Source organism: Phyllobates terribilis, unplaced genomic scaffold, assembly GCF_046119375.1.
Source record: "Phyllobates terribilis strain yellow unplaced genomic scaffold, ASM4611937v1 Scaffold_10__3_contigs__length_209671492, whole genome shotgun sequence".
Taxonomy (NCBI): domain Eukaryota; kingdom Metazoa; phylum Chordata; class Amphibia; order Anura; family Dendrobatidae; genus Phyllobates; species Phyllobates terribilis.
The window spans coordinates 133469893-133485388 of record NW_027362770.1 but is presented as its reverse complement, the minus strand read 5'-3'; the positions used below and the strand labels follow the sequence as shown (position 1 = coordinate 133485388).

General features: G+C 42.7%; 1 protein-coding gene across 1 annotated transcript in view; it reads right to left on the bottom strand.

The window, feature by feature from the left end:
* The window catches only part of SMIM3 (small integral membrane protein 3), a 36591-nt gene extending 22343 nt beyond the window's left edge, over positions 1–14248 (bottom strand). Inside the window, exon 1 of the mRNA XM_073649810.1 lies at positions 14082–14248. The gene's annotated coding sequence lies outside the window, so the exon portion shown is untranslated. The remainder of the gene's footprint in view (positions 1–14081) is intronic.
* Positions 14249–15496: the final 1248 nt, after the last annotated feature.

Below are 15496 nucleotides of genomic sequence, written 5' to 3'. Positions count from 1 at the left end.
CCGCCCTGACAAGGGCAGTCCACAGCTGACCCTAAAGATCTGATCAGCCCTACATAGACCCTACAGAAGTTTCCCAACGCGTTTCCTCACCATCAAGTGATTCATCAGGGGAGTAACAGAAAAATTATTATCAATGGTCTAGGGTATGGTAACCCTCCATGCAGGTATATAGAAAAGGCAGTGGCAAAATGGCCACAGGTTGATTGCCTTAAGTATGTTCAGGTACAATTAATCCAAATAATTCCCATGTGTGTACCTTGAGACACATCTGGTCTCATTGGATAACAACAAAAATAGCAGCGAACTTTAGCCAATTAAAGCTCGTATATGCAAATGCCCCCTGCAGGAGCTAAACCCACCCACACATACATGCCCCAGCGATCCACAAACGCCCCATAAAGGGCAGACAGCGATCCCCTACCCCCCAAGGCAGGATCCCCCCGAGGAGACACATCTAAGACCCCCACAAAGAAAAATCCATTATAAGACCCCCTGAAAACGAGACAATCTAACACTTCCCATGCAGTATGCTCCATTCCCACGCCGTGGAACGCTGTTTGCGCTCCATCGATGTCACTTCCGGTCATGTGATCCACACCGCGGCGTCACTTCCAGTTTCTTGGAACGCAAGCCTGCGCTCCACCGCCGTCATTTCCGGTTTCGTGGAATGCAAGCCTGCGCTCCACCACCCCATAGCCATCTCACAGACCCAAAATCAGTGGTCTCAGCAAACATAGCACAATGGCCGACCACAAAGAGCATCCCCACTATGTCATAAAGCCTGCACAATGCCCCTAAAGAGGGAATGTGCAAATGACAAAAAGGGGGGGGGGACGGACGCCTCGTATACATAAGATCTATAAGACACACCCCCTATATATATATATATATATACCTCATAAGCTTAAAGCCACACAACCTCCAGTGGGAGGATAAAAATGCAAAGAGTGAGGATATGTACAGGGGTTTATAAACGATCTTAGATAGCATGGGATAAGAGGGCATAATCAGTACATAGGAAACGAATAAGTGGTGAAAAGGGGGGTGAAGATGGAGAGGAGGGGGGGAGGGGAAAAAGAAGAAGGGAACGGGAGGGGGACAAAAAAGCTCAACTCACAGGGAGAATATATAAGTAGATTTGCATATAGGGATTCAGAGCCATATCCCTGTTCACTCTATCTCATACACATATGAAAGAGAAAAGGTGTATTTATACATTGATGTCCAAGCAGGTTCAAAAGGAGGTTATGTAATATCTAGTTCCAAAGAGTAAAAGCCCCATAGGGGCCATAGTTTTAAGTCGGAAAATCCACCTTGTTTCCTTCTGTAGGATTACACGATCCCAGTTACCTCCCCTATGGGGTTTAGGGACCTTTTCTATCCCCATGAACAAAATGGCCTTCTTGTCCCCTCCATGAAACTCATTAACGTGTCTCGCAATGGGTGTTTCCCTATGATGTTCAATGTCCCCCAGATGCTCGCCTATCCTCCGTCTCAATTCACGTTTTGTTTTACCAACGTACTCAAGGCTGCATTTACAGGTACCTTTATAAACCACCCCTTGTGTACGGCAGTTAATAAAGTCCAGCACCCGAAATTCCCTGTCAATGTTATTGCCTCGGAATGTTTTACCACACTGTATCGATGAGCAGACCACACATTTTCCACATTTATAGCATCCCTTAGTCAAAGAGCCAAGCCAATTATCCTGTCTAGGTGCAGAGTAGTGACTATGTACCAAACGGTCCCGAAGAGAGCGGCCTTTTTTATATGTAACATGGGGGAACCCCCCAAGGTATGGAGATATATCTCCATCCATTTCCAAGATAGGCCAATACTTGTTAAGGATCTCCTTCGCCTCCCTAGCTCCGTTTCTAAAGGTTGTAATAAACCTAACCACTTCTCCATCATCACCCTTAGGTTTAGAAGTCAACAGGCTGGACCTTCTTCTGGACCTACTCTTGAGGTATGCTTGATGTACCACATCTCTAGGGTAACCCCTTTCATGGAATCTATTGTGGAGGTTGGCAGCCTGCTCCTCAAAAGCAAGATTGGTGGTACAATTTCTGCGAACTCGCAGATATTGGCCTGTGAGTTGAGCTTTTTTGTCCCCCTCCCGTTCCCTTCTTCTTTTTCCCCTCCCCCCTCCTCTCCATCTTCACCCCCCTTTTCACCTCTTATTCGTTTCTAATGTACTGATTATGCCCTCTTATCCCATGCTATCTAAGATCGTTTATAAACCCCTGTACATATCCTCACTCTTTGCATTTTTATCCTCCCACTGGAGGTTGTGTGGCTTTAAGCTTATGAGGTATATATATATATATATAGGGGGTGTGTCTTATAGATCTTATGTATACGAGGCGTTTCTCCCCCCCCCCCCCCTTTTTGTCATTTGCACATTCCCTCTTTAGGGGCATTGTGCAGGCTTTATGACATAGTGGGGATGCTCTTTGTGGTCGGCCATTGTGCTATGTTTGCTGAGACCACTGATTTTGGGTCTGTGAGATGGCTATGGGGCAGTGGAGCGCAGACTTGCGTTCCACGAAACCGGAAATGACGGCAGTGGAGCGCAGGCTTGCGTTCCAAGAAACTCGAAGTGACGCCGCGGTGTGGATCACATGACCGGAAGTGACATCGGTGGAGTGCAAACAGCGTTCCACGGCGTGGGAATGGAGCATACTGCATGGGAAGTGTTAGATTGTCTCGTTTTCAGGGGGTCTTATAATGGATTTTTCTTTGTGGGGGTCTTAGATGTGTCTCCTCGGGGGGATCCTGCCTTGGGGGGTAGGGGATCGCTGTCTGCCCTTTATGGGGCGTTTGTGGATCGCTGGGGCATGTATGTGTGGGTGGGTTTAGCAGGGGGCATTTGCATATACGAGCTTTAATTGGCTAAAGTTCGCTGCTATTTACGGTGTTATCCAATGAGACCAGATGTGTCTCAAGGTACACACATGGGAATTATTTGGATTAATTGTACCTGAACATACTTAAGGCAATCAACCTGTGGCCATTTTGCCACTGCCTTTTCTATATACCTGCATGGAGGGTTACCATACCCTAGACCATTGATAATAATTTTTCTGTTACTCCCCTGATGAATCACTTGATGGTGAGGAAACGCGTTGGGAAACTTCTGTAGGGTCTATGTAGGGCTGATCAGATCTTTAGGGTCAGCTGTGGACTGCCCTTGTTAGGGCGGGAGCTTTGGGGTCCTAGGGACAGCATATGAGAACAGGGCATTATAGGGTCAGAGGTGGATGACCGCTGGATTAACCCTGTGCTATTCTGTGGAGAAATCCGTGCTGCAGGACCGGTGAGATTGTTCCTTTTCTTTCTACTTATGAATTTCCACTGTTTGCATATGATAGTCTCTCTCTACTATTAAGGAGTAAACATTATTGTAGTAAATTAAGGAACATATATCTCCTGTTGTATTTTCTGAACTAGTCCACCCCACTGGGTGAATAACATCCCTATTTATGTTTGTTTGTGTGTATCTAGATACTATTTTAGATTTTAATTATCCCATTAACAGTTATATTTTAATTCTGCCATTTTTTGCTGTATATTTCCGATTCTTGTTGGCGGATTTTTTGTGGCCAGATGGCCTTTTTTTGAGATTTGTATGTATTTGCTGTTTATTGTTTTCTTTACACCAGCCATTTTTCAAAACCTAAGAGGTATAAAAAAAAAAGCTCAAAAATTCCTTATATGAACAGTGGATTTCCTATAGCAATGAATAGCGAGAGTTTGATAGTGTGGAATTTTTGATTTTTGAATCCGCTCCAAATAGCTCTGTGTGAACAGAGCCTAAAGGTCTCAGTGATCACAACTGTCCGTCAGACGTCTCAATGGTGAATGGGCACCTAAAGATACCGTCTACTTGTTAACCCATTATTAAATGCCTTCAACATTCTTCAAATACTTCAGTTGTAGACAACCTGCATGGTCACCAATACGCATGAAGGTAGTGATGTCACTTCTCATACATACATGTGATGATGTCATCATGACTCATCTTGTAAATAGATTAGGCAAAACGCATGGTCTTAAAGGAGAACTGTATACGAGGTGATAGATAAACTGCCAGGCAAAGGTGGCAGATTGTGTAATGCAGCAAGGTCACCTCCGGCAGCCAGACCCGATGCCTGGCAGCTGTACAAACCCATTCTGGCACCGCACAGCCAACCTGCATAGACATAAGGTCTCCCTGACAAATAAAGCATCCGAGCAAATAGTTCAATGTCTGTTGCATTTCGCAGCTCCGACCAGTGAATGTCGTCCGTTTTGGGACTTTTTAAAGGGTCGTACGTTCTGCGATGAATACTTTATTAATACATGTTTGCAGTAACACTGTATTTAATAATCCTATAATAATAAACCGCTTATTTTTTATGAGATTATTAAATGCAGCGCAGCTCATGCCAGGGTTACTGTCTGGGGGGCTCAGAGCATGTGATGATGGATGATTATTCATTGCATACAATGGTTAATGTCTTACTCTGCCTCCCCCAGACAGTATCCATGATAAATAATCATTCATCACAGTCTCTTAGCTAGGCTAAGTGCCGGGATTGCACTAACCGACTTGTGGCATTAAAGAACTTCCGATTAGCGACATGTTTGCTCATCGGTGGTCATTAAAACCCATTTAATATGATCACAGATCAGTAATAGACCGTTCTGTGCACATGGACTGTCATTGTTCTGGACAGCACATGCCCTGTTTACAAAGGACGATGTGCTGCCGAGAACGGTTAATCAGCCTAAAAATCATTTTGTTCGATGAACAATTGCTGAACGCCGGAATATACTTATATATAGTTTCTTCACTGCTGATATATATTTATATGCATGGTTTATTAATTGCTGGATGCTGGTATATACCATATTTTTCAGACTAGAAGACACACTTTTTAGCAAGAAAAACTCTTGCTAAAAAGTGTGCATGTCTTATAGTCCGGAGGCAAGTTTCTGTAATGGAGTAGAATAATGACAGCATCCTTTCTGATCACTGAGAGAACTGTTCTCTCTCCTCCTGCCCCACAATGATCTATCTGATCGGTGCAGCACAGGAGAGAAAGATACCAGGACCTGCAAGATACTGCACCTCCTGAGCAGCTGTAGGACCTTCCACCTGACTAGCCCCAGGACCTTTCAGCTCATGTCATCAATCACATGTCTGGAAGGAACTGCAAGATGTGGTAATGTACAGTATGTGTGTGTAAATATGCATATAGCAGAGCTGTGTGTGTCTACTGTGCATGTGCATGTAGCAGAGCTGTGTGTCTATATGTGTATGTAGCAGAGCTGTGTGTGTCTATATGTGTATGTAGCAGCGCTGTGTGTGTCTATAAATGTGCATGTCTCAGAGTTGTGTGACTATATGTGCATGTAGCAGAGCTGTGTGTGTCTATATGTGTATGTAGCAGCGCTGTGTGTGTCTATAAATGTGCATGTCTCAGAGTTGTGTGACTATATGTGTATGTAGCAGAGCTGTGTGTGTCTATATGTGCATATGGCAGAGCTGTTTGTATCTATATATGCATGTAGCAGTGCTGTGTGTGTCTATATGTGCATATAGCAGAGCTGCGTGTCTATATATGAATGTAGCAGAGCTGTGTCTATATATGCATGTAGCAGAGCTTTGTCTATATATGCATGTAGCAGAGCTGTGTGTGTCTATATGTGCATGTAGCAGAGCTGCGCGTGTCTATATGTGCATGTAGCAGAGCTTTGTCTATATATGCATGTAGCAGAGCTGTGTGTCTATATGTGCATGTAGCAGAGCTGTGTGTCTGTAAATGTGCATGTAGCAGAGCAGAGCTATGTATCTATATGTGTATGTAGCAGAGCTGTGTGTGTCTATATGTGCATGTAGCAAAGCTTTGTCTATATATGCATGTAGCAGAACTGTGTGTGTCTATATGTGCATGTAGCAGAGCTGTGTGTCTATATTTGCATGAAGCAGAGCTATGTGTCTGTAAATGTGCATGTACCAGAGCTGTGTTTGTGTGTTTATATGTGCATTTAGCATAGCTTTGTATCTATACATGCATGTACCAGAGCTATGTGTCTGTATATGCATGTACCAGAGCTATTTGTCTATATGTGCACGTAGCAGAGCTGTGTGTCTTTAAAAGTGCATGTAGCAGAGCTGTGTGTGTCTATATGTGTATTTAGCAGAGCTGTATGTGGCTGTCTAAATGTGCATGTAGAAGAGCTGTGCGTGTGTCTATATGTGCATGTAGCAGAGCTGTGTCTATATATGCAAGTAGCAGAGCTGTGTGTGTGTCTCAGGGCTGTGGAGTCGGTAAGCCAAACCACCGACTCTGACTCCTCAATTTCACTGACTACCGACTCCAACTCTGACTCGACGACTCCGACTCCACAGCACTGGTCACTACTGAGCATGTACATAAAGTGCAGCACAGATTCATCACAACTAAAAGCCGATATTCTTAGATCAGAAACAGAACAGACATTTACAGTTAGGTCCATATATATTTGGACAGAGAATTTTTTTTTCTAATTTTGGTTCTAGACATTATCACAATGAATTTTAAACAAAACAATTCAGATGCAGTTGAAGTTCAGACTTTCAGCTTTCATTTGAGGGTATCCACATTAAAATTGGATGAAGGGTTTAGGAGTTTCAGCTCCTTAACATGTGCCACCCTGTTTTTAAAGAGACCAAAAGTAATTGAACAATTGACTCCAAGGCTATTTCATGGACAGGTGTGGGCAATCCCTTCGTTATGTCATTCTCAATTAAGCAGATAAAAGGCCTGGAGTTGATTTGAGGTGTGGTGCTTGCATTTGGAAGGTTTTGGTGTTAAGTAAACATGCGGTCAAAGGAGCTCTCCATGCAGGTGAAACAAGCCATCCTTAAGCTGCAAAAAAACAGAAAAAACCCATCCGAGAAATTGCTACAATATTAGGAGAGGCAAAATCTACAGTTTGGTACATCCTGAGAAAGAAAGAAAGCACTGGTGAACTCATCAATGCAAAAAGACCTGGGTGCCCACGGAAGACAACAGTGGTGGATGATTGCAGAATAATCTCCATGGTGAAGAGAAACCCCTTCACAACAGCCAACCAAGTGAACAACACTCTCCAGGAGGTAGGCGTATCAATATCCAAATCTACCATAAAGAGAAGACTGCATGAGAGTAAATACAGAGGGTTCACTGCACGGTGCAAGCCACTCATAAGCATCAAGAATAAAAACGCTAGACTGGACTTTGCTAAAAAACATCTAAAAAAGCCAGCACAGTTCTGGAAGAACATTGTTTGGGCAGATGAAACCAAGATCAACCTCTACCAGAATGATGGAAAGAGAAAAGTATGGCGAAGGCGTGGTACAGTTCATGATCCAAAGCATACCACATAATCTGTAAAACACGGCGGAGGCAGTGTGATGGCTTGGACATGCATGGCTGCCAGTGTCACTGGGTCACTAGTGTTTATTGATGATGTGACACAGGACAGAAGCAACCGAATGAATTCTGAGGTATTCAGAGCCATACTGTGTGCTCAGATCCAGCCAAATGCAGCCAAACTGATTGGTCGTCGTTTCATACTACAAATGGACAATGACCCAAAACATAAAGCCAAAGCAACCCAGGAGTTTATTAAAGCAAAGAAGTGGAATATTCTAGAATGGCCAAGTCAGTCACCTGATCTCAATCCAATTGAGCATGCATTTCACTTGTTAAAGACTAAACTTCAGACAGAAAGGCCCACAAACAAACAGCAACTGAAAACCACCGCAGTGAAGGCCTGGCAGAGCATCAAAAAGGAGGAAACACAGCGTCTGGTGATGTCCATGAGTTCAAGACTTCAGGCAGTCATTGCCAACAAAGGGTTTTCAACCAAGTACTAGAAATGAACATTTTATTTACAATTATTTAATCTGTCCAATTACTTTTGGTCCCTTTAAAAACAGGGTGCCACATGTTAAGGAGCTGAAACGCCTAAACCCTTCATCCAATTTTAATGTGGATACCCTCAAATGAAAGCTGAAAGTCTGAACTTCAACTGCATCTGAATTGTTTTGTTTAAAATTCATTGTGGTAATGTCTAGAACCAAAATTTTGTCTTTGTCCAAATATATATGGACCTAACTGTATAGGACATTTCCAAACTTTCCCAAATTCTTATGAAAAAATTTACAGCACATCCTACTGTACCCAATTTATTATATATTTTAGGAGTCAGAGTCGGTCCATTTACTACCGACCCCAACCCCATCAAAATGGACACTGACTCCTACTGTGCATGTGCATGTAGCAGAGCTGTGTGTCTATATGTGTATGTAGCAGAGCTGTGTGTGTCTATATGTGTATGTAGCAGAGCTGTGTGTGTATAATACACACACTGCACAGAAATACTAGCGATAGATCTATTTACATTCATATTATACCCTAGTGAATTAAAATTAGTAATAATGACCCCTCCAATTTACCTCACCAGGGAAGTTTTAATTAATAGGAAAAATGTTTTTCCTATTTTCTGCCGTCTAAACCTGGACGGTACTTATGTATATGTTTTTTCATGCTGATATATATTCGTGTGTATGGTGTATTCATTGCTGGATGCTTTTTTTGGATGGGGAGGAAGGGGCGCCATTGAATTTTTTGCCTCAGGCAGCAGAAAAGTCAGAATCGGCCCTGCCTGCTGGTATCTGGCTAGGACAAGTTTTTCTAGTTTGGAGCTAAGCCTGGTTATCATACAGTAGATTATTGGAGTTACACAGATAACGGCAGGTCAAACAACAAGTTCTCCAAACTCGGCCGGGTCTATAGAACAGACGGCCATTCACATCAGACAGCCGGCATTTCATGGCTGAATATTTGTCTGGTGAACAACTTTTTCTGCAGACGAAGCCGTGAGTCTAAAAAGCCCCAGTGACCTGTGTAAAATCTACAAGATTTCATTCTTTTTTTCTAATATAGTTCGAGATATGATATATATAAAAAAAAAAACTTTACCAAAGTATTTTTTTAAATACCTGATTTACAGGGGTATTTCCATCTCCTATCCCAATAGGTAGTAGGGGTAATAATAATAATATGAGCAAATACCTCCAATTAGAAATATAGTATAGTTCTTCTGATTCGATATGTCGCTCACCCTATGTGCAGGGCATTGCAGTAGCTGAGGTATCCATGGTTACGACTATTAACAACTAACTGTCACTATATGAGTAGTCGTAACCATGGATACATAAGCTACTGCAATGTCCTGCACATGGTGAATCAGAAGAACTATACTACATTTCTAATTGGAGGGATTTGCTAATATACCTACTACATATTGGGATAGGATCTTGAAGATAGTAATACCCTTTTAAACAATAGGTCACTTTCTGAATGTGATGATACTACTCAGCACAATGCTATGGCCTCAATTGTGTGTAACACTAGCGTTTGGCGCTGTACACATTAGTATCAGCATATGAGTATATAGTGCAATGGATTCTTACATATCCCATTGATTTAGGGCCTGTTCACACCATGTTTTGTGGTGCATTCATATTTCTGTCCAGGGCTTCTGTCTGAATCCCCAAAAAAGTGAGATTTAGAGTGCCCCAGATAGAACCATTGAATGACAGTAGACTATGTTCTTGTGTCCGCGGACACTGTCGAAAGGAGCACAAACCGATCCCAAAGTTTCATACTTTCCATCTGAATTCTATTTTTGGGGAGTTGCAAATGAAAGTCTCAGATGGAGACATGAACGCATCAGATAGTGCAGTGTGAACAGGCTCTTATCAGGGATCCATTAGGTTTCTGGTGTAAACTGCACTAACAATTATTACTTATGGCGCCCATCTCGGACACTTTTTCTAGGACACAGTTTGTATCCACGGGGGCCTGTATGAGTCTAGGACGTTCATACCGGACAGAATATCACATTTTTCCTTAGAAATAACACACTGCTCTGGATTTTCACACCAATTCCCTAAAAGGATGTCCCCTGACAGAACTTAGTGATTAATCCAAAAAGTGTTTGCCCTAGAAGAGGGATTTTCTACCATTCGTCTGATTCCACTTGGAGGTTAGCATATACAGTACCAGAGCGGTTCATAAAGATGAAAAATAGGTCCCTATGCCTGGTGCTAGTAAAAGGGGTTGTCTGGTACTAGGATACTGATGGCCGATCCTTGGGACAGGTCATCAATATCAGATTAGCTAAGGTCCAACACCAGAAGTGCACAGCTCCATTTACTGTGTAGTGGTCATTCTCAGGTACTGCAGATCAGATCTCATTCACTTCAATAGGCCCCTAGTGCTGTTCCGGCTCCGTGCACTTCCGACAGCCATGGGACCTGGTAACAGCTGATGGGTAGGGGACCGGGTATCGAACCCACGCCGATCTGATACTAAGGTGTTTACTCCTTACTAATTTATACCAATGTTCATCATTTGGCACAGGAACTGAGCCTGTAATACAAAACTGGGTTTCTGCGATTGGGGTATAACTCCCGTGTTTAACCGTTGGCTACATATCTGACCCTATCGGTCCCTGACGATGTGATGAAGGGGTATAAATGGGTTATTTTGCAGCTGATGGTCTAGCCCTGGGCCCAAAGTCCACCATCTTACTACCCCTATAACGCCTTACAGAAGTGGGGCATTCTAGGATGCCATTCAGACTGTCCTACTTATAGAAATATGTCCGGCGGTTCCCTTGGATCAAATCCGACCAAAGATTAGTACCTACTGCACATGGACCTTATGTATTCTTCTTGTGTCTGCATTGGGTTCTCTCTGGTTTTTGGGCTGAGCGATTAGCTGCATTACCAGATCTCAGTTTTAGGCCATGGCTTAAAAGGTTATTCCCATCGCCAAGATCCTATCCCAACATGTAGTAGGTGTAATAATAATAATATTAGCAAATACCTCCAATTAGAAATGTAGTATAGTTCTTCTGATTTGCTATGTCGCTTACCACATGTGCAGGGCATTGCAGTAGCTTAGGTATCCATGGTTATAACCACTCATATATTGACAGTTAGCTCTTAATGGTGATAACTATGGTTACCGAAGCTACTACCTAAGCTCCATAGAATTCCATTCTATGACAGCAAACAGAGATCCTAAAATTACTAAAGGACCGAAACAAAGTATATTAAGCTACAATAACTGAGCTTTATTTCACGGAAAAATTCTCTATGCTGAGTTTCATTGAGCTACAAGATCACACATTGCTCACCGCTTCGGCCCCATTCACACATCCCAGTTTCCCGGACTAGTTCTATCCCATGTCTTTCATGCACATAACACGTTCTCATTGTAGTTTATGGTTATGTTCACACGTCCCATTTGTTCAAGTCTGATTTTCATCAAATTTGCAGATCAAAAAACACCCATTCAAGTAAAAAAGGGTTTGTAAAAAAGCATGCAAAAGACAGCACTTATCCCAGTGTAGAGGTGAAGTTTGGAAGCTTTTCTTTGTAGACAAGACAAAACGCATGCTGCAGTGGTTGGAAAAATGGACAATCAGATCAATAAAGCGAATGAAGATCGGATAAAAAAACATCGATCAAAATTGATCAATTTTTCAATATAAAACTGACTCATGGAAGGGTCCTAAATGGCCATAAAAGTTCTTCTATCACTGTAGCATCCCGATTATTGGCTGATCTAAACATGTTGACAATCATCCGACCAACAAGCAAAACGCTTGTTCATCGGGTGTGAACATTTTTAAGCTTGCTTAGAAATCAGTATTCTGGGCAGCACATCGTCCTGTGTAAACAGATGTGCCAAGAGACCGGAAGGGCCAGAACCATCGTACCAGCCATCGGTTCTCAGCCTGGTAAATAGACCACTAAATGATGGGCCACTGGCTTACACGTAGCCGATCGGCAGTAGTACAATCGGGCAGTGTAAACCCTGCCTTAGTATAGGTCAACAATATCAGATTGGTGATGGTCCGACCCCCCACTATCAGCTGTTGTTATATGCGGATGTAAATGCTGAACAGAGCTGTTCTCATGAATAAGAGACGATCTTCAAGAAGTTCTCCACTACTTGGACATCTATTTCACGTACCCCACACTTGGCCTCGATAAAATAAAAAAGCTTATACTCACCTCCCGTGCCAGCGCTGTTTCAGCAGTGTTGGCACTCGCGTTCCTGGGTCTACCGTGCTGTTGTTGTGACACGTGACAACGGCGCCCAATCAGCGCTGGCATCACTGTCTCCACCTTCGGACAAATTGGACATGAAGAGGAAGTCAGAGACCATCTGCAGCCCGGACTTCCTCTTCATGTTCGATTTGTACGAAGGCGCGGACAGTGATGCCAGCGCTGATTGGGCGCTGGGGTCATGGTCACAACAGCACGGGAGCCCCGGGACCGCGAGTGTCGACACTGCTGGAATGCTGCCAGCACGGGAGGTGTGTATAGGCTAACCTTTTCCTAACCCTAGCAGTGACTGAGATGACAAAGCTCACTTCATCACACAGAGAGCTTAGTTATCTCAGTCACAGCTTATGTAGAGCGCAGCAGTTGAGGTAAGCTTGTATTCGCTGCTGCGCTCTGCATAGGAACCTGTGGCTGAGCAACCCGGGGGGATAGCGTGGGTTTCCAACGCCCGGGACAAGACAAGTATTTTGCATCCTTTTCACCCAGAGACCATTTGATATAAAAAGTTAAAAAATAAAGTTAGACATTTTTTTGGTACATTTTTAATACATTTTTTTTTTATAAACTATTTTATTACCCTATCCCTAAACCTAACCCTATCCCTAATGCTAGCACTATTTCCCAACCTTAGCCCTGACCTACTGCGAACCCCAGCAGCAACTAATATGATAAAGCAAAGCATCATGCTGAGAGCTTTGTTATCTCAGTCGCTGCCTATGTAGAGTGCAGCAGCAATGACAAACTAACCTAGACTGCTGCGCTCTGCATAGGAACCTGATGTCAAAGCAACTAATGGATACTTAATAATATTATTTGTCGGCCACTGGGCAGGCAGTCACTCGCCCATATGACGCTCTAAGAAAAAGTAGCAGTGGGGTCAGTGGTTGGCCATAGAATTTCGTGCCCTGGGCAACTGCTCCTGTGCTGCCCACCAGGGCATATCATTGGTGCAACCTGTGGAGAAGTCCAGGGGCCCAAGATGTAAGGGGCCAACTTCCATCTCCAAACCAAGTGTATTGGGGCATTTTGATGAGGAGCTTTGGGACACTTAAAAACCCAATTCATCATTTGCTATTTTTTTAAGTCCCTTTTCTTTCTTTTTTTTGTCTTGCGGACGCTGACGTTTTTATTCCAAACTCTTCAAATTGCCGCACGCGGATCATAACTTTGGCCCCAAATTAAAAATGCTCTTTATTTTCCTTTTTTAACAGGTTTTTTCGCTACTTTTTTAGCTCAAAAAGTCGCACTCTTGTCTAAAAAAAAATGTGCCAAGTTAAAAACTCCAGCCAGAAACCTTCCCGCAGTGAGGAACTGGAGCGAGATGTGCAAAAATAGAAAATAAAAAATGCAAAATTTAATAACAAAATCGCATTTCATAAATTGATCCAAAACATTTGGATGTGCAAAGAAAAAAAGACGTAAAAAAAGATAAAGTGGTGCAAAAAAAAAGAAAAGAGAATAAGGCGCAAATATATTAATGTGAACTGAGATGATGAATTATATATCAAACATTTTCGACCGTCACTGCATTATATAGAAAGTACCAACATGGTCCCATTAAAGCAGGGTTCCCCAACTCCAGTCCTCAAGGCCCACCAACAGGTCATGTTTTTAGGATTTCCTTAGTATTACACAGGTGATAGTTGCATCACCTGCACAGGCAATAATTCCATCACCTGTGCAATACTAAGGAAATCCTGAAAACATGACCTGTTGGTGGGCCTTGAGGACTGGAGTTGGGGAACCCTGCATTAAAGGACCATAAAAAAGAACAACAATGCCGTTTTTGGATATAGTGAATGAAAATTTTTAGTTCTCCGGCCAAAGATTTGGACACGCTCCCCTGGGGACCTAAATAATGATAATCAGAGAGAACAGACTTTGCCGTGCACATGACCGTGTGGTCATTTTTGGGACTTACCGGCTTAGCTTTGCTCCATAGAAGTAAAGTTGAAGTGATGGGAACTTTGTAAGTCAGGATAGGCAGGCGGTCCCCCGTCCGCACATTATGGGATCTGCGTGCAATGTGCCTGCAGTGCTTCCTTCTCTCTGTATCATTCAGGGGATGTGTCTCTCCTCGAGGGGAGGAGGTGGACGTCCTTCACCCCCTCCCTCCAGAGATGGAGGCTCTCAAGTCTCTGCTCTTAGGAGGAACAAGCCACCTAGTGACAGAGGAGCACTTTGCACACAAGTACTGTACTTTGTGTAGGACTGAGCGATCCGGAGTACGACCACCCAAACACCCCCCGGTTAAAATTTATTTCTAAGAAATTTTGGAATATTTGGCACAATTTTCATTTTTGCATTTTTCAATTTTTCATTTTTTTTTCCTCCCCTTCTTCCAAGAGTCATCTTTATTTTTTTTTATGTTTCTGTCCACTTAGAGTCCAGGGATGTCAAAATCAAATACACCGAGGGCCAAAATTAAAAACTTGGACAAAGTCGCGGACCAACCTTGATATTTATTATTAGTTAATGTCTTTTTTCCTTATCATCAAGTATGAAGATGAAAGTTTTCACATGGAAACGAACTTAAAGGGGTTGTCTCATGAACAAAGTACATTTTAATTAATAGATCTTAGAATAAAATATTGGAATAATATAATAATATGTTATGTAAGAGCAGTAACATATGGCCCAATGGCTTAATTATTTAATAAAAAAGGATAAAAAACTTTGAATAATACAGATAATAAAGTATGATACAAAAAAAAAACTCCCCAAACACATTATGATACCCCCATGGTGAATTCTTACACACGCAGGGTATGATGACCCTACTATACCCCCCTACCACAGTATGATTCTCCAACTGTAACCCCCACAAAGCCCTCCATATAGTATAATGACCACAAAAAGTGCTCCATACAGAATAATGGGCCCCACATAGCCCTCCATACAGTATAATGGGCCCCACATAGTCCTCCATACAGAAAAATGGGCCCCACATACTCCTCCATACAGAATAATGGGCCCCACATAGTCCTCCATACAGTATAATGGGCCCCACATAGTCCTCCATACAGAATAATGGACCTCACATAGTTCTCCATACAGTATAATGGACCCATATAGTCCTCCATACAGAATAATGGGCCCCACATAGTCCTCCATACAGTATAATGGGCCCCACATAGTCCTCCATACAGAATAATGGACCTCACATAGTTCTCCATACAGTATAATGGACCCATATAGTCCTCCATACAGAATAATGGGCCTCACATAGTCCTCCATACAGTATAATGGACCCATATAGTCCTCCATACAGAATAATGGACCCATATAGTCCTCCATACAGAATAATGGGCCTCACATAGTCCTCCATACAGAATA